Here is a 21368-nt window from a genome sequence, read left to right on the forward strand (position 1 = left end):
CGAGGCGTGATAAGTGCCGGATCGCTTCTCGAAACATGTCCTCACCGCCGCTGTCAGATCGAGGGCGCCGTGTCTGACTTTCGCCTCGCAGCTTCGCGAGCTCTGCTTCTTTGGCCACCAGCAGGTCCATCATTGTGTGATACGCCCTTTTCAGGTGGCTGTTTTCCCTCAGCTTCTCGTCGAAAACGGCCAACACTCGTTCCCTTTCCAAAGCAGAGGCTTGCAGTTGCTGCTGGAGGCCCCCCGCATCCTGGACGGAGGCAGCCGAAGCTAGGCGAGCGGGAAGGCCCTGGCTCTGCCAGTCTTGCGGCTGGATCGTCTGAGTTCGTGGCCCGGTCTCATCGTCGTCCGGCTCATCAAGCCGCTCGGTCAGAGGGATCGTCTTTTCGGCCCCAAGTTTCAGCGCCTTCCTCTGCTTTTGCTCTTCAGTGGTCCTTGGAGGATGCTGGGTTTCCTCCTCCAGGTGACCTTCGATCCCTTTCAGTTGAGACCCCTCAGATTCTAGTTGTGTCCCGGCGTCGAGGGTGTTCGGGTCAACCACTGGAGCGGCTCGAGCCCGTTGTCTCTGTGGCTCCAGTGCTTCCCTCAGGTGACTGCCTTCTTCTTGCAGGGAGGCGAGCCTCGTGTCTCCTTCCTCGAGGCTTTCCCGCAGAGTTGCGGTGTCTCTCCGAGCTGGAGTTGCCGGTCTCTCCTTCTCGGGTGGTCCGGTCGCCCGAATGGCTTCCGTCTCCGTTCTCCCCGAGTCGGGTAAGTCTGGCAGCTTTTGCGTCCCCTTCCTCAGCACACCTCTGGTGAAGTCAGAGAGGTGTGCGGGGAGGGAAGCCACGCTGCCGCCCACTCGCCCCAGGGAATGGCCTAAGCCGGAGCCGAGGCCGGGGCGGCCAAACCAGGAGGCCATCGCTGCGGGTCACAGCACTGACCTGGTGCGCTCCGCGAAGAGCGTCCAGCCCAGCCGGACAGCCCCGCCAAGTGTCAGGGCCCCGGCGGCTGCGCGAGGCTAAGGGTCAAATCACAGCCAGGCGCTGCTAGGCAACGGCGGGCTGGCGGCCTGGGGGCGGGGCCTGGGCGGGGCCTGGGCGGGGCCTGGGCGGGGCGCGGGCTCCAACCGTTGGGCTCGGGGCTCCCGGAGGGGAGGGGAGGGGCTGCCCGCAACCGCGAGGCCTGCCGCCTGGCCCTCACCCATGGCCACCTCCTGACACGCGTGCCCCGCTCCGCCCCCCTCCACCCCCCACCGCCAGCCCCGTGGGCCTCCGCTCATCCCCAGGGCTTCCCACCACGGCGGTGGGCCCCCCTCTCCCTCTGCTTCAGTGCCGCCCCCGGGGGCCAGGCGGCCCTCCTGCCCCCTGGGGCCGCCCGCCAGGAACGCCGCGCTGAAGGCCGCCATCCCCACACCACCGCCACCTGTGCGCGTGGCAGCGCGTGTGGGCAGAAAGGACCCCAGGGCTCTGACTGCCGCCAAGCGCCTCCCACGCTCCCTCCTGTCCTGCGGCCGGGAATCTTCCCAGCCGGCTTGGAGAACACTCGGAGGGCCAAGGTAGGTGGGGACCCGCCTCCACCTGCAGAGTTCCGACGAGTGTGTTTGGACACACGTCGGCCCCCTGCGCAGAAGCACGACCCTCCTGAGCACCCTGACCGTGGCCATCCCCCACACAGTCGCCGGGGTCCTTGCCCCGCCGCCTCGCCGCCCTCTTCCTGCGGCCCTGCCTGGAGAAGCGGTCCCCGGGAGGAGCCTGGGGGCTCTCGGGCGCCACAGGCGGGGTGTGGCACACCGCGTGCACGCTGTGCGCCCGCTTCTGTCAGCGCGGGGCGGGCTGTGGTCGGCGAAGGGAGTCTTCCCCATGCGTCGAGCGGGCGGTGGAGCGGGGAAAGGACCCAGAGGTGCTCGTGCAGCGCGCGGCCCCCAGCCCCGCTGAGCCCGGCGGAACGTCGTCCTCGGGGCCCGACTCGGGGCCGGCGGCCGAGGCCCGGCTGCGCGCCGCCCCCTGGGCCTGCCGTGCGCTCCTGCCCCGGCGCGGGGCGCGGGGGCGGCGCGGCTGGCCCCGCGGGCCTGGGGACCCGCCGCCGCAGCGACCAGAAAGTCCCGGTCAGCCTGCCCCGAGCTCCGCGGGCCTGGGAGCCCGGCGCCGCCGCCGCCGCCGCCGCAGCCGCCGCCGCGGCCGCCGCCGCCGGCGGCTCGGCAGCGTGGCGCGGGAGCAGCCGCCAGGCCGTCCCGATGCGCGCGCCAGGAGCCCCGCAGGCTGGGGAGCCGCCGCCGCCGCCGCCGCCGCCAGGTAGTGGCCGTTGCACTGCGGGAGGCCGCGGGCCCACCAGAGCATGGGCAGGTGAGGGCCCCGGGCGGCCGCCTCCCTCCGTGCACCCGTCGGGGTCTCCACCGCCCGGGCCCCGCCCCCGGGAGCAGGGACCTGCGCCTTCTCCTGTCCTGCCGGCGACCCTGGCGCCCGTGCTGGCTGCCTGGGGCCACCACTCCCATCCCTGGGGCGCGTGCCTTTGCACAGGCGCTGACGGCGGCGCTGGGGTGGGGGGCGCGGGGCGGGGCGCGGCGGGCTGGCGGGTGCTGGGACCGGATTCTCAGCCTTGGGCTCCAGCGGGGCGGGGTGGGGGGGCGATTAAGGAGTGACGCGGGGTGGTCGTGGGGGCAGGGCGCGCCGCGCAGACCCTTGAGGTCCAAGTGCAGACAGCGGAAATCTGTAAAGGGGCTTCCAGCCGGTGGGATCCCCTCGGTGCGTGCGTTTCCCTTGGGCCTTCAGGGAAGCGGGAGGCGGTGCTGCCTCCAGCCCAGGGCGAGGAGGAAGGAGCGGTGCCAGTTGTTGACCGCGTGAAATTTGGAATCGGGAGCAGGATGCAGGCGCCGGGCGCCAGTGAAAGGAAAAAGGGTTCTCCGGATCCTCTTCCTCCCTTTGGCTTTGGCAGCAGCTGCTTCTCCGTGTTGCTTTGGTCCTGCTGCCGTGCTCTTCCGGCGGGCGCTGAGTGTGAAATGCCCCAGGAAGCGGGGCGGGGAAGAGGTTGAGGATGGAAGAAGGCGAGCCGGCATGGGTGGGGGGAGCAGGCGCTGCAGGAAAGGTGATCCACCTTTCCTTGCTCTCCGCTTGCTGCCTTTCCCTGAGCCTTGGACTTCCACCCCTTCCGCCTCCGCCCGTCCTCCCGTCCTCCCGTCCAACCTCTCTCTCCTCTGAGTCCTGCCAAGAAGAGGCAGGTCGAACACTTGCGGTGTGCACTGGATCGAAGGGATTACCCTGCTAGGATTAGGCTCGCTCGATGAGCTTGAAGTCCTTTGAGTCAGAACCTGTTTGGGGTCTGCAGAGAGTCGCACGTGGCGGGAGGGTGGCCCGCGTGTGGGTGAGGAGCAGGGAGGAAGGCTGCAGGGGCGAGGCCTTGGAGATTCTGCTCCAGTTTGGCCTGCAGGCAGTGGAGAACCCTGGATTCCTTTCAAGCAGGGAAGCGATGGGACCACACACAAACTCAGGTCCGGGTACCCGATTTCGCAGCCAAGCCAATCAGTGAGAAGTCAGGGTTGCAGCAAGGAAAGAGGTTTATGATCAAGAGGCGGCCAGACAAGGAGGTGGGCGTAAAACTCAAACCCGCCTCCTCAAAGGGAAAACAAAACGTTGGGGCGTTTTTATCTGGGGTTGGGGTAGGGGTGGGACCAGGAGAGCGCTGGGGGTGAAGCTTGAAGAGTCCTCTGCTCAGGTGCGACTGTCACTCGTATTTCTTCGTGGGTCACAAGTGCGAAGTCAGTGGGGTTCGACGCGTTGCACGCCGAGGATCTCTGTCCGTGACGCGGAAAGTGGGCGATCCGTCATTTCGGCTGGTCCAAGCCTCTGCACGATGTCCGCTCGGGCGGGGTCCGGGGGGGCTGCCATCAAGCTGCTCTCTGATCTGCCGTCTTCCTGTTGTTCTGCAAAACAACCTCAGAAACTTTGGTTACTTTCTCGCCCACGTCCACCCCTGTGGGGGCCGGGCACCGTGGTGTCAGTAACGGCAGGGTTTTCCTCTTGGGTCACCCTCCCAACAGTGTGGAGGATGGGTTCAAGCGGGGAGGGGGGGGTGCGGTGTGCCAGGAGGCCAGCCGGCAAGATCAGTAAGGAGTCTACTGGGCTGGTTGCGTGCAAGAGACAGGAAGGCATGCGGCAGAGCAGCGGGGACGGCAAAGACGGGAAGGCGCTCGGCTCCCTTTGGGAGTCGGTAGGCTGCCAAGTGGGTGAGACAGAGAGCTCAAGCGTGGCCCTGAGGCCTCTCGCTCTCGGGGGGGGGGGGGGGGGCGGGGATGAGATGGGCAGAGGTTTTCTGAGGTGATGAAAGGAAGGTAAGAGGAGGGGGAGGGTTCTTTTGGAGGATACCGGGCTCCCTTTTGGACGTGTCGGTTTTGAGAAGCCTTTGGACATCCCGAGAGGTGCGTCCAGCAGACAGTTAGAGAAAGCAGCGTGGAGTCAGGGGCAGGGTGACGTCAGTCGTACGCACTCAGAAGCCCTGGGCATCCGGGGGGCGAGTCGAATCGTAGGAGAGCGCATGAGCTTGCTCTGAGACCCGAGGGGTTCCTGTTCCCTGAAGACCATGCCTTGCCTTCGAGAACAGAACCCTTGGAGAAGTGGTCGGGAGGAGAAGCCGCAGAGGAAAGGGAGACAGAGGGGTCTGAGGTTAGGAAGGGCACCTGGGGAGGGGGCCATCCCCCAGAGAAAGAGGGTGGAGAGAACTTGCAGAGACTGAAGGCGTGGGCAGCATTCCTCAGACACCACAGAGAGTTTAGGAAGACGAAGGAACCGAAGGGCGTGCCCTGGCCTCTTGCTAGGACGGGACGGCGACGAGATTTGGGGAGTCTTTCGAGGAGCCGGTGAGAGACGAGGCGATGACTGGATGGCTGACGAGGAGTCGAGGTCTTTTGGCAGCAGCTTAGCCGTGAAAGGTAGAGAGAGAAGGCGGTGGTGGAGGAGCGGAAAGGAGAGGTGTGGATGCTGGGAGAGACTTGGGTGTGCTCAGCGGCTTAAGGAAAGAAAGAGACGGGCCGAAGAGAAAGCAGCTGGCAAACTGAGGGAACGAGATCTTTGGGGGAGGCTGAGCAGACGGTTCCCAGGGCACCCCACGTGGAGCCAGGACCCTGGAACTGCCAAGCTGAATCCCTCTTCCTGGAAAACCAAAGGGAAAGGGGAGGGGTGGGTGGAGAGAAATAGAGGGACGTTCAAACGGGGGTGGGGGGTGGTGCGGGGAAACGGAGAGTTCTTGACTAGCTGGCCTCTGATCTCTTCGGGTACCGAACGGGTATGAGGACGATCCCGCTTGAGGCAGGCGATGGAGATGATTTGGAGGGGCTGTTGAGGAAACGGGGCGGGGTGGGGGTGGGGGGTTGACCACGGCCCTCTGATGGGCTTGGGGGCGGAAGCGGCTTCCATGCCCATCGCGAGGCGCCGGTTCAGTCAGTCGGTGTCCATCCGGACCACAGACCACAGACCCCTGCTTTGGAAAACAACAAGAAGCAGTTCGTAAACCCTTGCAAAGATCTCTGAGGTCTGGTGACTGGCTTTGCAACCCAAAGCGAGTCAGGGAATAAGATCCTCCCGTGCTTAGGAGTTTTCCTCTCTGTCCCAGAGGCCGCAGAGCACCCGAGGGCGGTTTCCCAGGCAGTGGAAAGAGGAGGAGGACCGAGCCGGGGGAAAGCAAGCTTTCCTCGTGAAGTTTGGATGCCCGCTGCACGTTGGTGCCCTTCCCCTTTCTTCCTACTGTCCCGGGAGGGGGCGCCCTCGCGCGCTTTCTGATGCTGCAGCACTAAGGCAAGTGAGGTTCCCGCTCCCCGAGGGAAAGCTCAATAAACGCCCCCCTCCCCCCGCCCCCACCCTTCCCACCCCCCCACTCTTCCCACACCCCCACCCCCCACCCGCCCGCAACGCCCCCACCTCCCAGACCCAACCCCCACCCCCCCACCCCACGCCCCCCAGCTCCTCCCAGACGGTGACAGCGTGACAAACAGAATCGGAAGCGTCCTTGGCCCACAGCCTGCGATCCCACCCGTGCCGCGCCTGCTCTCCAGAGAAGTGACGTCCGTCCGCTTTAAGGTGGGTGGCTACCTGCAGCGACACCCTTTTGAAAGCGCGAACCATAGCTATTTCTTTGAAAGCTCCAGTGAAGCCGCAGAGAAACCTGTGAGCTTTAGCACAAGGCCACTTTGTGCTAAGGAACCCGCAGCGAGGGACCGGCTTTCCTGAAAGCGCCGTCGTCTCCTCTGCGGCTTGGGGAGCCTCTAGGGCTTGGACAGGCCTTGGAGCAGCCCGGCAGCACTCTTGGCGGGTGGCAGCAGCCAAGGTGTGCCGGTGGGCACGACGTCGGTCACGGCGTCTAAGAGAAGGTGCCCAGACCCGCCGGTTCCGGGGCCGGGTGGGTCGATGAGAGACACGGCTGGGGAGCAGGGATTCCCGTCCGATCTTCTGGGGGTGGCTGCGAGGGCGGTTCTCAGAAGAGCTGGCACGTTCTTAGGCAGTGTCTTCCTGGCGGGTGCTCCGGGACGCTTCCTGGGCTGAGCGGGGAGCTGTCGTGGTGGAGAAGCTCCCTGAGACTCAGCTTCTAGAAAGTTCACGAAAAGCTCCGAGAAGGAACTCTTGAGCTCGGGTTGCTGGTTGGGTCTCCGAGGAGGAGGCGTGTCGGGGGCACTGCGGGATCCGAGCCGCCCGGTCACCCATCCGGTAAGGCCGCCCTGCTCTTCCTGCAGCAACTGCTCCATGGCCTCCCTTTCCACACCCAGGGTGCTTCCCATCCGTCGGAACGCTTCCCGGCGTTCGTGTCTGGCGCTTTGCAAGGCGTCCGTGAAGAGCTTTCTCAGGAGGGCCTTGTCTGCTTTTCCTTCCAGGGTGCTCACTAAGTCGGTCCACTTCTTTTGGACGTCCTCCAGCACTTCCCGTCGGGCCTCGTCTTGTCGCTGCAGTCCTCCGATCTGCTCCTCCTGCAGGCGCGAGGCGGCTTGCGCTCTCTCCAGCCGTCCCTGCAGCGACCTCAGCTTCCCTTCCAGGCCGTCTGCCTTTTGCATCCATTCGGCCAGGACCACCTTCAGGTTGGCCAGGGCTCCGGCCTGCTGCTTCTCTGCTTCCCGGGAGGCGGACAGCTGGAGGGCAGTCTCCTCTTTCTGCTGGGTGACCGCAGTCAGTTGTTCCTGCAGGGACCCGACCCGGGCAGCGGCCCGCTGGCTCGCCTTCTGCATGGCGTGGGAAGATGACAGGAGCCTCTCCTCTAGCGCCGTGACTTTCCTCCTGAGTTGAGCCGCTCTGTCTTCTGCCAGCCGCGCTGCCCGGAGATGCCAGTCTTCGCATTCTGAAGCCTGCGTCCGAGACCTCCCCAGCTCCTGGCCTAAGCGCGCTCCCTTGTCGCGCAAAAGGCGAACCTCCTCCCGCAGGGCGCACTTTTCCACTCGTTCCTGTCTCAGCGCCAGCGCCGCCTCATCTCTCTCGTGCTGAAAGACAATGCTCTTTTCCTGCATGGAGGTCACTGCATTGAGAAGCTGGCTCAATTCCCCAGCCCGGCCCTCTTCTTTTTCTCTCAGGAGGCACTCAAAAGCCAGAGCCTTCTTCTTCACGGAGACGCATTCGAATTCCTTCTCCCTCAGCATCGTAGAGAGGCGCCTGTTCGTCTCTTGTAAGGCTTGGTTTTCGGTGTCCTTCTCCCTGGACCTTTCCAGCAGTTTTGCATTCTCCCGTTTGACTTGGCACGCATCCGCTTCCAGATGGACTATCCTCTCCTTCAGGTTTGTCACCGCCTGCCTCAACAGTTCGTTTTCGCTCGCTTGGGTCGTGAGGGTTTCCCTCAGAGAAAGGAATTCCTCCCTCTGCGCCTCGATTAAGAGCTCTCTGTCCTCCAGCGTGTTCTGTAAAGCCTCCTGTTTCTCCTTGAGCCGCTGAATTTCGGAATCCGTCTGTGCGTGCCGTTCTCTCTCCCGTTCCGAGGTGGCGGCCATCGCCTCGGACAGTCTCTGAGTCTCCTCCTGGAGGCTTCTGATGGCTGCGTCTTTTTCCTCCGTGGCTCGCCTTAAGGCTTCCACCTCTGCTGGCGGCCCTTTCGAAGACTCGCCCGGCGCCTCGGACTTAATTGCCTCCTGAGAGCCGGCCGCCTCGCAAGTCCGCGACGATGCGGCGGGCGGCTGTGGTGACGTGAGGGCGGGTGGACCCAAGAGAACCTCCTTGGCATTGCAGAGCTGCTCTAGGCCGAGCTGCATCTGTGCCAGTCTCTTCCCCAAGAGCCGGAGTTGGGTCGCATCCCCTCGAGGACGCGGGAACGGGGCGGCAGAGTGCATCTGTCGCCGACACTTCTCCTCGCTGTCCACTGAGGCCCGTGCCTCGAGTGGTGGGAGTTCTTTCTGAAGTTGGGATGACTCCCGCTGCAGATGGTGCACCTCGGTGAGCACCAGCCGCTGCCACTCCTCCAGCACGTTGACCCGCTGCTTCAACGTGCCCCGTTCCCGGAGAAGCTCCTCCAACTGATTCGCGTCCACGCCCCGAACCTCATGGCCAGCGTCGGACGTTTGCCAGATGGTCAGTAAAGTCTGACATTTCTGGCTCAAGGCACCGATTTCAATGTCTTTGGCTCGGACGAGGCGTGATAAGTGCCGGATCGCTTCTCGAAACATGTCCTCACCGCCGCTGTCAGATCGAGGGCGCCGTGTCTGACTTTCGCCTCGCAGCTTCGCGAGCTCTGCTTCTTTGGCCACCAGCAGGTCCATCATTGTGTGATACGCCCTTTTCAGGTGGCTGTTTTCCCTCAGCTTCTCGTCGAAAACGGCCAACACTCGTTCCCTTTCCAAAGCAGAGGCTTGCAGTTGCTGCTGGAGGCCCCCCGCATCCTGGACGGAGGCAGCCGAAGCTAGGCGAGCGGGAAGGCCCTGGCTCTGCCAGTCTTGCGGCTGGATCGTCTGAGTTCGTGGCCCGGTCTCATCGTCGTCCGGCTCATCAAGCCGCTCGGTCAGAGGGATCGTCTTTTCGGCCCCAAGTTTCAGCGCCTTCCTCTGCTTTTGCTCTTCAGTGGTCCTTGGAGGATGCTGGGTTTCCTCCTCCAGGTGACCTTCGATCCCTTTCAGTTGAGACCCCTCAGATTCTAGTTGTGTCCCGGCGTCGAGGGTGTTCGGGTCAACCACTGGAGCGGCTCGAGCCCGTTGTCTCTGTGGCTCCAGTGCTTCCCTCAGGTGACTGCCTTCTTCTTGCAGGGAGGCGAGCCTCGTGTCTCCTTCCTCGAGGCTTTCCCGCAGAGTTGCGGTGTCTCTCCGAGCTGGAGTTGCCGGTCTCTCCTTCTCGGGTGGTCCGGTCGCCCGAATGGCTTCCGTCTCCGTTCTCCCCGAGTCGGGTAAGTCTGGCAGCTTTTGCGTCCCCTTCCTCAGCACACCTCTGGTGAAGTCAGAGAGGTGTGCGGGGAGGGAAGCCACGCTGCCGCCCACTCGCCCCAGGGAATGGCCTAAGCCGGAGCCGAGGCCGGGGCGGCCAAACCAGGAGGCCATCGCTGCGGGTCACAGCACTGACCTGGTGCGCTCCGCGAAGAGCGTCCAGCCCAGCCGGACAGCCCCGCCAAGTGTCAGGGCCCCGGCGGCTGCGCGAGGCTAAGGGTCAAATCACAGCCAGGCGCTGCTAGGCAACGGCGGGCTGGCGGCCTGGGGGCGGGGCCTGGGCGGGGCCTGGGCGGGGCCTGGGCGGGGCGCGGGCTCCAACCGTTGGGCTCGGGGCTCCCGGAGGGGAGGGGAGGGGCTGCCCGCAACCGCGAGGCCTGCCGCCTGGCCCTCACCCATGGCCACCTCCTGACACGCGTGCCCCGCTCCGCCCCCCTCCACCCCCCACCGCCAGCCCCGTGGGCCTCCGCTCATCCCCAGGGCTTCCCACCACGGCGGTGGGCCCCCCTCTCCCTCTGCTTCAGTGCCGCCCCCGGGGGCCAGGCGGCCCTCCTGCCCCCTGGGGCCGCCCGCCAGGAACGCCGCGCTGAAGGCCGCCATCCCCACACCACCGCCACCTGTGCGCGTGGCAGCGCGTGTGGGCAGAAAGGACCCCAGGGCTCTGACTGCCGCCAAGCGCCTCCCACGCTCCCTCCTGTCCTGCGGCCGGGAATCTTCCCAGCCGGCTTGGAGAACACTCGGAGGGCCAAGGTAGGTGGGGACCCGCCTCCACCTGCAGAGTTCCGACGAGTGTGTTTGGACACACGTCGGCCCCCTGCGCAGAAGCACGACCCTCCTGAGCACCCTGACCGTGGCCATCCCCCACACAGTCGCCGGGGTCCTTGCCCCGCCGCCTCGCCGCCCTCTTCCTGCGGCCCTGCCTGGAGAAGCGGTCCCCGGGAGGAGCCTGGGGGCTCTCGGGCGCCACAGGCGGGGTGTGGCACACCGCGTGCACGCTGTGCGCCCGCTTCTGTCAGCGCGGGGCGGGCTGTGGTCGGCGAAGGGAGTCTTCCCCATGCGTCGAGCGGGCGGTGGAGCGGGGAAAGGACCCAGAGGTGCTCGTGCAGCGCGCGGCCCCCAGCCCCGCTGAGCCCGGCGGAACGTCGTCCTCGGGGCCCGACTCGGGGCCGGCGGCCGAGGCCCGGCTGCGCGCCGCCCCCTGGGCCTGCCGTGCGCTCCTGCCCCGGCGCGGGGCGCGGGGGCGGCGCGGCTGGCCCCGCGGGCCTGGGGACCCGCCGCCGCAGCGACCAGAAAGTCCCGGTCAGCCTGCCCCGAGCTCCGCGGGCCTGGGAGCCCGGCGCCGCCGCCGCCGCCGCCGCAGCCGCCGCCGCGGCCGCCGCCGCCGGCGGCTCGGCAGCGTGGCGCGGGAGCAGCCGCCAGGCCGTCCCGATGCGCGCGCCAGGAGCCCCGCAGGCTGGGGAGCCGCCGCCGCCGCCGCCGCCGCCAGGTAGTGGCCGTTGCACTGCGGGAGGCCGCGGGCCCACCAGAGCATGGGCAGGTGAGGGCCCCGGGCGGCCGCCTCCCTCCGTGCACCCGTCGGGGTCTCCACCGCCCGGGCCCCGCCCCCGGGAGCAGGGACCTGCGCCTTCTCCTGTCCTGCCGGCGACCCTGGCGCCCGTGCTGGCTGCCTGGGGCCACCACTCCCATCCCTGGGGCGCGTGCCTTTGCACAGGCGCTGACGGCGGCGCTGGGGTGGGGGGCGCGGGGCGGGGCGCGGCGGGCTGGCGGGTGCTGGGACCGGATTCTCAGCCTTGGGCTCCAGCGGGGCGGGGTGGGGGGGCGATTAAGGAGTGACGCGGGGTGGTCGTGGGGGCAGGGCGCGCCGCGCAGACCCTTGAGGTCCAAGTGCAGACAGCGGAAATCTGTAAAGGGGCTTCCAGCCGGTGGGATCCCCTCGGTGCGTGCGTTTCCCTTGGGCCTTCAGGGAAGCGGGAGGCGGTGCTGCCTCCAGCCCAGGGCGAGGAGGAAGGAGCGGTGCCAGTTGTTGACCGCGTGAAATTTGGAATCGGGAGCAGGATGCAGGCGCCGGGCGCCAGTGAAAGGAAAAAGGGTTCTCCGGATCCTCTTCCTCCCTTTGGCTTTGGCAGCAGCTGCTTCTCCGTGTTGCTTTGGTCCTGCTGCCGTGCTCTTCCGGCGGGCGCTGAGTGTGAAATGCCCCAGGAAGCGGGGCGGGGAAGAGGTTGAGGATGGAAGAAGGCGAGCCGGCATGGGTGGGGGGAGCAGGCGCTGCAGGAAAGGTGATCCACCTTTCCTTGCTCTCCGCTTGCTGCCTTTCCCTGAGCCTTGGACTTCCACCCCTTCCGCCTCCGCCCGTCCTCCCGTCCTCCCGTCCAACCTCTCTCTCCTCTGAGTCCTGCCAAGAAGAGGCAGGTCGAACACTTGCGGTGTGCACTGGATCGAAGGGATTACCCTGCTAGGATTAGGCTCGCTCGATGAGCTTGAAGTCCTTTGAGTCAGAACCTGTTTGGGGTCTGCAGAGAGTCGCACGTGGCGGGAGGGTGGCCCGCGTGTGGGTGAGGAGCAGGGAGGAAGGCTGCAGGGGCGAGGCCTTGGAGATTCTGCTCCAGTTTGGCCTGCAGGCAGTGGAGAACCCTGGATTCCTTTCAAGCAGGGAAGCGATGGGACCACACACAAACTCAGGTCCGGGTACCCGATTTCGCAGCCAAGCCAATCAGTGAGAAGTCAGGGTTGCAGCAAGGAAAGAGGTTTATGATCAAGAGGCGGCCAGACAAGGAGGTGGGCGTAAAACTCAAACCCGCCTCCTCAAAGGGAAAACAAAACGTTGGGGCGTTTTTATCTGGGGTTGGGGTAGGGGTGGGACCAGGAGAGCGCTGGGGGTGAAGCTTGAAGAGTCCTCTGCTCAGGTGCGACTGTCACTCGTATTTCTTCGTGGGTCACAAGTGCGAAGTCAGTGGGGTTCGACGCGTTGCACGCCGAGGATCTCTGTCCGTGACGCGGAAAGTGGGCGATCCGTCATTTCGGCTGGTCCAAGCCTCTGCACGATGTCCGCTCGGGCGGGGTCCGGGGGGGCTGCCATCAAGCTGCTCTCTGATCTGCCGTCTTCCTGTTGTTCTGCAAAACAACCTCAGAAACTTTGGTTACTTTCTCGCCCACGTCCACCCCTGTGGGGGCCGGGCACCGTGGTGTCAGTAACGGCAGGGTTTTCCTCTTGGGTCACCCTCCCAACAGTGTGGAGGATGGGTTCAAGCGGGGAGGGGGGGGTGCGGTGTGCCAGGAGGCCAGCCGGCAAGATCAGTAAGGAGTCTACTGGGCTGGTTGCGTGCAAGAGACAGGAAGGCATGCGGCAGAGCAGCGGGGACGGCAAAGACGGGAAGGCGCTCGGCTCCCTTTGGGAGTCGGTAGGCTGCCAAGTGGGTGAGACAGAGAGCTCAAGCGTGGCCCTGAGGCCTCTCGCTCTCGGGGGGGGGGGGGGGGCGGGGATGAGATGGGCAGAGGTTTTCTGAGGTGATGAAAGGAAGGTAAGAGGAGGGGGAGGGTTCTTTTGGAGGATACCGGGCTCCCTTTTGGACGTGTCGGTTTTGAGAAGCCTTTGGACATCCCGAGAGGTGCGTCCAGCAGACAGTTAGAGAAAGCAGCGTGGAGTCAGGGGCAGGGTGACGTCAGTCGTACGCACTCAGAAGCCCTGGGCATCCGGGGGGCGAGTCGAATCGTAGGAGAGCGCATGAGCTTGCTCTGAGACCCGAGGGGTTCCTGTTCCCTGAAGACCATGCCTTGCCTTCGAGAACAGAACCCTTGGAGAAGTGGTCGGGAGGAGAAGCCGCAGAGGAAAGGGAGACAGAGGGGTCTGAGGTTAGGAAGGGCACCTGGGGAGGGGGCCATCCCCCAGAGAAAGAGGGTGGAGAGAACTTGCAGAGACTGAAGGCGTGGGCAGCATTCCTCAGACACCACAGAGAGTTTAGGAAGACGAAGGAACCGAAGGGCGTGCCCTGGCCTCTTGCTAGGACGGGACGGCGACGAGATTTGGGGAGTCTTTCGAGGAGCCGGTGAGAGACGAGGCGATGACTGGATGGCTGACGAGGAGTCGAGGTCTTTTGGCAGCAGCTTAGCCGTGAAAGGTAGAGAGAGAAGGCGGTGGTGGAGGAGCGGAAAGGAGAGGTGTGGATGCTGGGAGAGACTTGGGTGTGCTCAGCGGCTTAAGGAAAGAAAGAGACGGGCCGAAGAGAAAGCAGCTGGCAAACTGAGGGAACGAGATCTTTGGGGGAGGCTGAGCAGACGGTTCCCAGGGCACCCCACGTGGAGCCAGGACCCTGGAACTGCCAAGCTGAATCCCTCTTCCTGGAAAACCAAAGGGAAAGGGGAGGGGTGGGTGGAGAGAAATAGAGGGACGTTCAAACGGGGGTGGGGGGTGGTGCGGGGAAACGGAGAGTTCTTGACTAGCTGGCCTCTGATCTCTTCGGGTACCGAACGGGTATGAGGACGATCCCGCTTGAGGCAGGCGATGGAGATGATTTGGAGGGGCTGTTGAGGAAACGGGGCGGGGTGGGGGTGGGGGGTTGACCACGGCCCTCTGATGGGCTTGGGGGCGGAAGCGGCTTCCATGCCCATCGCGAGGCGCCGGTTCAGTCAGTCGGTGTCCATCCGGACCACAGACCACAGACCCCTGCTTTGGAAAACAACAAGAAGCAGTTCGTAAACCCTTGCAAAGATCTCTGAGGTCTGGTGACTGGCTTTGCAACCCAAAGCGAGTCAGGGAATAAGATCCTCCCGTGCTTAGGAGTTTTCCTCTCTGTCCCAGAGGCTGCAGAGCACCCGAGGGCGGTTTCCCAGGCAGTGGAAAGAGGAGGAGGACCGAGCCGGTGGAGAGCAAGCTTTCCTCGTGAAGTTTGGATGCCCGCTGCACGTTGGTGCCCTTCCCCTTTCTTCCTACTGTCCCGGGAGGGGGCGCCCTCGCGCGCTTTCTGATGCTGCAGCACTAAGGCAAGTGAGGTTCCCGCTCCCTGAGGGAAAGCTCAATAAACGCCCCCCTCCCCCCACCCCCACCCTTCCCACCCCCCCACTCTTCCCACACCCCCACCCCCCAAATCACAAATCACTGTTAAATCTCCAGTGCTTGGGCCAAGTATGCCAAGAAGCACCTGAAACTCATTTTTAAAGCAGCAATCCTGTCTACAAATTAAGCTGTGACTTTTACCTTACTTTCCCTTTCTTCCCCATCTCTAACCTCATTCTAGTGCAATTATGTTACAAAAGCATCTTCCAGGGAGAGCATTCATATCTGCACGTGGTCATAAAGTGTATCTGTCTGTATATATAAAATCGTATTAAAGCTGGTTTCCTTATTATTTCATTTTAGAACATCCCTGTAGCTAAATGGTGTTCAAAGTAAACATGGAGAACAGAAAGCATCCATCTCTACCTAGTGGAGCAAAAAATGACTGAATTCCCATACCATATAAATACCCCATGAAAACACAGAGGAATCCTTGTTCCACCCAGCATTCACTGAGTATCTGCCTCGTGGCAAGCACTGCGGATGTGCTTGGATACGAAGATAAATAAAACGTGGGCCCACTCCCAGCAGTTCAACATCTAGCAGTCTTTGTCCCATGCTCTTAAATCTTGCTAAGGATTGGGTTTTGTTTGTAATAGAAATTCTAAAGCAGGGACAGAAAAAGTTATCTTTCCTAAATTGCCCACCTCTGTTGTCTAATTATTCCACTGAGGAAAACACTTGGTCCTGGTCTTGGTCCTTCGCTTAGCTCAGATATGTTTTGCTGACACACAGAGTCTGGGCAGCATCCAGCCCCCCGTTTACTCCCTGGTCTTTAAGTCTAGTAAGTATTTTATCATTTACACCTTTCGATGTCCAAAGAGAGTGCCGCTCGAGGTTTAAAACATGCAGTTTCCTTCACTACCTCCCCAAATAACGGGGTCATTTCAGGACCAGGACAGTTTGGCACTGGGACGTGTTTCCCAGAAGTACTAATAGTTCGAGAGAGGAGCAAGTGTCTTCACATCTGCAGGTCTGGGTGCCGAACTTTCTACTGTCAGTGAGAATCGTGTCCCAGTGAAAATGTAGAAGTGAACCAACCCTCAAAGGGATAAGGTGACAGGGAGTGGTGTTTACTTGAGTCAGAGAGTAACTGAAAATGACTTCTGCAGCTGGAATGAAACAAAGGGTTGAAGGTCAACTTCCTCTTTGATTTTGGCTAGTCAGCAGTTCAAGCAGCCTTTTCAAATGTTTCGTGTCTGCTGACTTGTCCAACTCTATAAAAGACCCCACATCTTGCACCAACCTGTACCTCTTGGGCACTGGAGCGAAACAAAAGGTAAAATGTTCCGTCTTATTAGAATTAATGAAGTCATGCCACTCACATCCGTCCACGTTACTCCACTTTGGTCACCACCATTGTGGTCCATGCTGACATCATTTCTTTCGTAGATTACTGCAGTGGCCTTCTCACTGGTCTCTCACATCCTCTTTACCCCATCCAAAGCATTCTTCACATTAAATCGCTGTAAATCATTAATTCACAGTATTAATTCACAGTAATCTTTTGGAAACTCAAATAATACAACTAAAATCTGAATACCCTACACATATAAATATATCCTAACTTAAAAATTTCCCCTGGCTCCCCATTGCTCCAAAGACTTAACTAGTTGATTTGGCCCAGAGAACTCTGCTTAATCTGTGCCTCCCACGCTTTTCCCTCTTCTTGTTGCATCACATTCCTCCCTCCTCACTCTCTCTGCTCTCATCACCCAGATTCCTCTGCCTGGAACACTTCTCCCTCCCTGCTTTGCCAAGTTGTCTCCTACTCACCTTTTACCTCTTAAGCCTCATCAGCTCCTGAGGGATGGGTGAGGAAGACCCTCTTCTCCTTGGTTAGGCCAAATCCCCATGTTTTAAGCTCCCTTGGCACCGACAACCAGCTCATGAACCCTTCATAGAATGTAACATGGGACATTTACACAATCTTGTATAATTAATTTCTGCCTGATCTCCCCTCTAGACTGTAAGATCCATGAAGGCAGAGACTCTACCTTTTTGCTTACCATTGTATTCCAGAGCCTGGCATAGTGTCTGGCACATGTTAGGTACTAAATAAATTCATTCTGAAGGAAGGAAGAATGAATGAGTGGTAAATTGATACTTCTAAAATAATAAAGAGGAGGCCTAGCATTTTAAATGAGTGATAATAATGGGTAGCACATATTAAACTTCTAGTGTTAGGTAAACACTGTTCAAAACTCTTTACTCATTCATTCCAGTTCCGAGGACCAACCCTATCAGTACACATCAGTATCTGCGCATAATAGATGAGATCTGAGACTCAGGCTACTTGTGCACGGCCAGGCAGCCAGTGTAAGGTGAAGCCTTAACAGTTGTCAATGTTGTTACTCTATTTATTACTATTCTCACCTTGGTGGAGTTCCTAAGAGTGCCATGGTCAAAGGGGGTGGTGTTGGGCAGGCACAGCCCTGCCCCCAGGCCTCTGAGCACCTTCTAAGGCTGGGCCTGGAGTGAGAGTTTGGGGGCCCCGGGGCTGTGAGGGCCTGCCCACCGTAATGGAAATGGCAGATGGAGGAAAGGATCCTTCAGGCTGGGCAGTGGGGAAGGTCACTCAGGCATCCAGAAACCTTCCTCAGAACCGTCTTTGAATTAAATCTCAACTCATATCTTCCAGAAGCCTGAGGTGAGATGTCTGGCCATGTTGCTGGTGCCGTCGCCCTCAAGAAGCCAAACAGGATCTCAGAGTCTCTCAGGCCCTGCCCCCAGACGTGGCCCCGCCCCAGAGCATGCTGGGCAGGACCTCCCCATAGATCCCTCCTATTGCCGATGTATTCCTCCAGAGGATTCTGAGCTCTGCTTGGTGTTTCCAGCTGTGATGAGGTAAATGTAGTCTTGGTCCTCTGGAAAAGTAGATAATTAAGGCAGATAGTCCACACATGTGAAAGTGTTGTGACTTGGAAAGGGCGGGCAGATCCCAAGTTGGGAGGATTAAGGAAAGCATTGAGGGAAACATTTCAGTATGGTGGGAAGGAAGGAGGAAAGAAGAGATGGAGGATCTCATTTTGGTTTTGGTTTTGTTTTGTTTTGAAGTTTTTATGAAGAAAAGTTCCCATCTGATGACTTCTCTGTTTCCCTCTGGTGGTCCAGCACATATGATCAATGAGCGAGGAGTGTGGACAAGGTGTAGGAAACTGGAATTGTTTTGAGAACTTAGGCAAGCGAGTTGACTGAGAAAACAATCACAGAAGCTCCCCCGAGACAGGGCCTCTGTTGCCTCCACTGGGTGTCCCAAGTGCTTGGAAGAGCGTCTGGCACATGGTAACACAGGAGGAATGACTGGATTCTGAGGCAGTGGTGGAGCTGAGCAACAAATGTAGAACAGAAGTTTATGGGGCACAAACACACTTGTGTGATTTTATCCAAGAGGAAGCAGGCCCTTATTTGAAGGCAGTTCTAAAAAAGGCAGAGTTGGATTTTGCTAGACAGGACGAATGAAAGAAGGGGGTAGGCTGTTTAGAGCAGAGCAGTAGATTTAGGTTTAGGATTAAGTGATGCCCCATGAAGTTTTCCTTGGAGAGGGAGGAAATGAAGACAAAGGTTGTCAGGTGAGCAGGGGAAAGTATAGAGTGGCTTGTAGTTCCTGAATAGGTTGAGGAATTAACATGCTGAGGGCATAAGCTGAGAGGATAAAGGGTGGAATGTCAGACTGTATTTTTTCAGAACACACAAATGTTGCTGGTGATAAGTTCTAGGATATGGCCATAACTGAACTGGAATGAAGGTAAAGGACTCTAAGATGAGAAGGAGCAGACAGTGAGAGATCAGATCATTGGATGGTCTATCCGCATGGATGTTGGGGCCTCTGATTGATTCCTTCCACTTTGAGTTCCTTTCCTGTCCTCCACAGAATTGGCATTTCCTCTAACTCTAACCTTCAGTCCATGGCATGACTCTGGACAAGAAGGCAGAAATGGGGTGGTGAGAGAGAGGGCTTAAGTAGACATCCGTTTTGTTTTTGTTTTTATTTTGACACTCAGCATTCACTCACCTTCTAAAAATAGTCCTTCTTTTGCCCTCTGGGGATCTAACCCCGTTGTCAGTTTCAGTCCATGTCAAGTGGAGTTGTTTATCACTAACGCTCTTACTTTAAAGGAGGGCATTGAAGTCAGGCTTGGCCAAAAAGATTGGTCCATGCTTTTGGCAACAGCGTTTGGTCAGGGATGGGCATGTGACCCAACTGGAGACAATAAGGCACAGTGGGACTTTTAAAGGGACTAGTGGGAGAAACAACCCATTTTTAGCTGTGCTTTTAGTTTGGAAGATGTAGCTACGAACTTGCCAGACAGACTTACAAGGTAGCCAGTCCAGAATCTAGAGCAGAGAAATGGATAGAAACTGAAACTTGATGACATCAGCTGAGCCCCAATATGAATCCTCCTGCCTGAGGGCAGCCTTACTCCCAGAACTTTTTCAGGTGCCTGAGTCAACAGATCCTGTTTTTAAAGTCAATTGAATTGTACTTGCCATCATTTACATCCAAAGAATCCCTCACAGCGTAAGGGGGCTCTCCATCCCTGGCTCCCTCTTCTGTGCTAGCACTCTGAATATATATTACCTTCTCTGCCCTTCAGGTCGTGCTCTTCGATAAAAGAGGGTAAAGAAACCTACTTCAAAGCATTGTAAAGTTTAAATGGGATAATATACATAAAAAGCATAAATTTGTTTCACAACATTGAAGTACAATAAGCAGTACTTAATTTTTCTAAATTAAATTAAATCTGGCTCAAAGACCCCATTTTAAAGGGTAGGAAGATATACAATAGTAGTCATTAATGGGAGCTTTTTGCCTATTTAGTTAAGTATTCACCATCAAATATGTAGGTAAGAGCCTGTGATCTTGAGTCCATCTTGGTTGCCCCTGGGATTTTCATTGCCCAAGCCCTTCAGGCCCATTGAAAGGCCAGTGGCTGCACAGCCTCTGTGCTAAGTGTGAGCAATGCTGTGTCTTGCGACAGCTCTCAAGATGATGGGGCTTGATGATTAGTCATCTCAGCATCATCACTTCATCCCTTAAAACATTGTGCTGTCTCCTAGGGGACTTCCACACAGAACCCGTCCACCTAAGGGACTCGTGTCTACATGCTGATTCTCAGGGTCTTGGAGCCACTGCTACCTTTAGGCAACTCTCCTTCTCTCACCCCAGCATTTGTGTCAACCCCTATCTCCTCTCTCCTTGGAGCAGCCAGCTAAAGTCTCCTCCCACATGAGGGTCTGGACAGGTGTCCACAACTGTACGACAGGTGTCTCACAACTTCTGCTTGGGTTCAGGAAACATGAAAGCCATTAATAACTCCTGAACCCAGAATCCCAGAACTTCCTGTAAGACAAATGAGGAAAGGTAACTTTTATTCCTTCTGGAGTCCCCTCAGGTGGAGGGTAGAAACAGCATTATCCTGCTTCAAATGAAGGTTGCCTCAAGCTGGGCAAGAATCCCTGCAAAGGAAAATTACCTACTCTTGTCAGCCCAACCCCCTCCCACAGTGAAGCATTGCTAAACTTGCATAATACTCAGTTCCTTCTCTACCTCCTGGCCCCCATAGAAGGAAGAAACAGACCCCGAGTCTCCTGGGAGAGATAGGGAGGCAGCCTCCACAAATCTCTGAGCTTCCACTTGGCCTCCCTAAGGAAGACCAAATGTGTCCTTGTGACCCCAGGAAAATAGCCTAATTTAGGCTCTGATCCAGGGCCAATGGAAGTTCCAGAGGAAAGGCCTCAAGAGGAGCCCCGGGGCCAGCCCCGTGGCCAAGTGGTTAAGTTCGCACCCTCCGCATTGGCGGCCCAGGGTTTCACTGGTTCGGATCCTGGGTGTGGACATGGCACTGCTCATCAGGCCACGTTGAGGCGGCGTCCCACATGCCACAACTAGAGGGACCCACAACTGAAATATACAACTATGTACTGAGGGGATTTGGGGAGCAAAAAGAGAAAAAAAGAAGAAGATTGGCAACAGTTGTTAGCTCAGGTGCCAATCTTTAAAAAAAAAAGAGAGAGAGAGAAGAGCCCCTTCTCATAGCCTTGTCCCCTTCATTGTGGCTGCAGATTAGGGCACAGTTCTGAGTGTTAATCCATGTGAAGGCTGCCTCAAGAAAGCTGATTCCCTTAGGCAGCACCTGGTACCAGAGAAATGCACAGTACCTGAAGCTGGGATCTGGGGTTCCCATACCCAAGCCACATCAAGGTACCAGTCAATTCATGCATTTTATTGGCCCTGACATTAGGTTTGGAGTGTGGGCTTGAGTGTATAAAAATTCAGGTAACCCATTCCCATCACATTCTATGTCACTGAAAATTCTTCAGGCGCCACAGAATATGGTGTAAATGAGACCCCCAACCCCACCCCCACCCCCACCCCCCACCCCCCCCAAGCTGCACAGCACTGATCTCTGGGTATAAGCAGCAAGCCCATGAAATCTGTTTGTAGAGAAATTCATCCTCATCTCTCCAGTCACTGTTCAGCTAATACGTTTTCCTTCTTTTGGTAAGAGTCCTGCTTTCCCATAGGAACTGGAATCTGGGAAAAAGGAAAACAGTACTAGAAGCAGAACAAGAGTGTGGGATCACTCCTGGGTGGTACTGTCACCTCATTTGGACAGTTCACTGCCTAGATGTGCTGAGTGTGCAAATTCTGTCTCGTTGACTCATCCAGTGTTTCTCTGAATAGAAGCAAATATCTGGGCACCAGGTATGACTTGTTTTGTGACCCCAGCCAGTAAGTCAGCCCTTTTGAGCCACCACCTCTCCCTTGGTTAGAAGCTCTTTGGCAATGGGTTCATGGAAAACATCCCAGAATGGGAGCTACATGCTGAATTCCCTAGTACTGGCTTTGCCATAGATTGTGTGATTCATCCTCTCGGATGTTCAAGCTGTGAGAAGCAAATTTGAAATGCTGGATGTGCTATATTAAATATATCAATAAGAGCAGAAGTTAAACCTTGCAAGCTGTAG

General features: G+C 58.8%; 1 long non-coding RNA gene across 6 annotated transcripts in view; it reads left to right on the forward strand.

Moving 5' to 3' along the window:
* Nucleotides 1–1128: 1128 nt before the first annotated feature.
* The window catches only part of LOC138918724 (uncharacterized), a 48212-nt gene continuing 27972 nt past the window's right edge, over nucleotides 1129–21368 (forward strand). Inside the window, exons 1-4 of one of the 6 annotated variants that reach the window (XR_011428428.1) lie at nucleotides 9693–10096; nucleotides 13348–13461; nucleotides 14142–14323; nucleotides 17038–17243. This is a non-coding gene — a long non-coding RNA (uncharacterized lncRNA). Of the gene's footprint in view, nucleotides 1535–5580; nucleotides 5763–9678; nucleotides 10097–12047; nucleotides 12122–13347; nucleotides 13462–14141; nucleotides 14324–17037; nucleotides 17244–20308; nucleotides 20602–20906; nucleotides 21106–21368 lie in introns of those variants that run through there. The other 5 variants (XR_011428429.1, XR_011428431.1, XR_011428430.1 and 2 more) reach the window with 5 other exon arrangements.

This window comes from Equus caballus, chromosome 18 (assembly GCF_041296265.1).
Source record: "Equus caballus isolate H_3958 breed thoroughbred chromosome 18, TB-T2T, whole genome shotgun sequence".
Classification (NCBI taxonomy): domain Eukaryota; kingdom Metazoa; phylum Chordata; class Mammalia; order Perissodactyla; family Equidae; genus Equus; species Equus caballus.